Below are 3,280 nucleotides of genomic sequence, written 5' to 3' on the forward strand. Positions count from 1 at the left end.
AGTAGTAGTAGTAGTAGTAGTAGTAGCAGTAGTAGTAGTAGTAGTAGCAGTAGTAGTAGTAGTAGTAGTAGTAGTAGTAGCAGTAGTAGTAGCAGTAGTAGTAGTAGTAGCAGTAGTAGTAGTAGCAGTAGTAGTAGTAGTAGTAGTAGTAGTAGTAGTAGTAGAAGGAGGAGGAGGAAGAGGGAGAGGAAGAGAGTTTACGTGAAGAATGTCCATCAGTGATGAAGTGGTAACAATTTTTATTAAATCTCAATCTTAAATTCTTAAGTACTTTTTTAGATTTCTTTTTGATATTCTGTGTGAAGAAAAAGTGTTCCTGCTACATATCAAAGTGAGAAACTGTGCTTGTGCTATTGAGTTGCAAGTTAAACTAGCCTTTTAAAAAATGAAACATCATAGACAGGTGTGGTGGCTGACACCTGTAATCCTTGGGAGGCCGAGGCAGGTGAATCACGAGGTCTGGAGATCAAGACCATCCTGGCCAACATAGTAAAACCCCGTCTCTACTTAAAATACAGAAATTACCTGGGCGTGGTGGTGCATGCCTGTAATCCTAGCTACTTAGGAGGCTGAGGCAGGAGAATCACTTGAACCAGGGAGCCGGAGGTTGCAGTGAACCAAGATCGCACCACTGCACTCCAGCCTGATGACAGGGTGAGACTCCGTCTAATTAATAAATAAATAAATAAATAAATAAATAAATATAAATAAATAATGAAACATCAGTATTACACGAAAGGACAACTGGCAGGCGGGGCATGGTGGCTCATGCCTATAATCCCAGCGCTTTGGGAGGCCAAGGCGGGTAGATCACCTGAGGTCGGGAGTTCAAGATCAACCTGACCAACATGGAGAAATCATGTCTCTACTAAAAATACAAACTTAGCAGGGTGTGGCAGTGCATGCTTGTAATCCCAGCTGCTTGGGAGGCTGATGCAGGAGAATCACTTGAACCTGGGAGGCGGAGGTTGCAGTGAGCCAAAATCATGCCATTGCACACTCCAGTCTGGGCAACAAGAGCAAAACTCTATCTCAAAAAAAAAAAAGAAAAGAAAAAAAAAAAAAAAACAATAACTGGCAGACAAACTGTGGTTAATCAGACTTGGGAATTTGTCAGATATTTTCTCAAAAGTGAAATGACAGTATTTGTTGCCAATGATAAAATTCAAGTGTTTAAGCAAAAGTTAGAATTCTGGTACAGTTTTTGCTGCCTCCCTGAGTTTGGCAGCTTCTCAATACTTAAAGAAATTTCTGATGAGATTAGAGGTGGTTCTAAAGAATGTGATTTTTTTGTTATTGTGTAATGAAATGTGTCGATATTTGGAACATCTGCTTAAGTCATTGAACTGGTATTTTCCAAATAACCAATGCTTGGTGTTAAAAAATTATGCCTGGGGATAAGAGTAGTTCAAAGAGCAAGATCAGCAGATTTTAATATAACAGAAAAAGAAAAGTTTGGTTCAGAGTCTACGTTATAAATAACATTTAAGAAACTACTACCACTTGTTGAATTTCGGTGTGGTATCAAAGAATATCCACAATTACCTGATAAGGCTATTAAAGTATTCCTATCTTTTCCAGCTGTATGTCTGTGTGAGACTGGATTTTCCTCATATACTATAAACAAAAGAACATATAACAGATTGACTGCAGAAGCAGGTATGGGAATCCAGCCGTCTTCTATTAAGCCAGAGGTTAAAGAGTTTGGCGCATATGAGAAACAATGTGACTCTTCTCATTAAATTAATTTTTATGAAAGAAGTTAATTTTTTTTTAGGCTGGGTGCAGCTTGCTCACGCCTATAATCCCAGCACTTCGGGAGGCCAACATGGAGGATCACTTGAGGCCAGGAGTTTGAGACCAGCTTGGGCTACATAGCAAGACCTGGTCTCTACAAAAATAAAAATAAAAATAAAATAGTTGGGTGTGGTGGCACATGCCTGTAGTGCTAGCTGCCTAGGAGGCTGAAGCAAGAAGTTTGCCTGAGCTCAGAAGTTTGAGGCTGCAGTGAACTTCGCACTACTGCCCTCCAGCCTAGGCAACAGAGCAAAACCCTGTCTTAAAAAATAAATATATAAATAAATAAAAGGAAAAAAAGGAAATAGTTATTTTTTCCTAAAAAGTATGTTATTCGTGTTAACATATAGCAGGTTTATTATGTTATGAAAATTAATGTTTTAAAATTTTCTCAGCTTTAACTTCTAATGTGGTAAATAGCAATAGATATAACTCACATAAATAAACTCTCTTTTGGGTCTTCAATAAGGAAACATATGTAAAGGGGTTCCCAAGACCAAAAAGTTTGAGAACTACGAGCCCAATGAAATAAACTCAGGCATACTTGAACCTTCTAATAGGGACTGTCCTCGTCTCTAATCATGCTGCTGCTATGGCTGTTTTCTGCTAAATAATTCCCAGAAGGAATTAGAAGTGCACATCTATCTATGGCTTTATGTAGTGGCATCTTTCTGGACCCCAGGCAGCCTGGCCTCTCCCAGCCCCATCACCCTTCCTCCTTCCTGAAGGCTTGGCTCCTGAAGACTTCATACTGGGGTGAAATTTTTCTCAAACTTGCATAATTACCGAGACCCAGATTTGAATTAAATGATTTGTATTTTGTTTCTTAAATAAGTACAAATATAAAACTAGGTACAACTTCCTTTGGCCTTTAGTTTTTATACAACTATAAAACTGAATACAGTTTATAAATTATAAAAAACTATAAAGTCATCAAATTAATAATATTAATTTCACATGTACTTGATGTTTTTCTAAAGTAAACTATCATTAAGACTTAAATGTGGTGCTCACTCTTGTAGCTAAGTTCAGCAAACATATGCCACAATGATGATGGTTCAATTTTCCCACTTCCTTTCTCTGTTCCAAGTACTGTAAAACATGTATCATTTTGTGCCACAATGTCGTTTAGACTTCAAGTGGCAAGAATACATTATTTGTGTATTAAGTCTGCTCCTCTCTCAGCTCATTAACCTGAGACAAGTAATACTGCCTGGTGTGTACTAGATCCTAGGCTCTTAACACTACCCCCAAAATCATATTGTGGTAGATATGTAGATAATCCAGACTATAGTTTTAAAAACTTTCTTATCACAATGAAACACTAGTTTTAAAAAATGAGAGGACAGAACTCATGAAAATATGTGTGTGGACCTCAGCTTGAGAACATTTCACTAATTAAGAGTGTGGGTCAGGTGTGGTGGCTCACACTTGTAATTCCAGCACTTTGGGAGGCCAAGGCAGGCAGATCACTTGAGTCCAG

The sequence above is a fragment of the Piliocolobus tephrosceles genome, chromosome 13 (genome assembly GCF_002776525.5).
Source record: "Piliocolobus tephrosceles isolate RC106 chromosome 13, ASM277652v3, whole genome shotgun sequence".
In the NCBI taxonomy this organism is placed as follows: Eukaryota; Metazoa; Chordata; class Mammalia; order Primates; family Cercopithecidae; genus Piliocolobus; species Piliocolobus tephrosceles.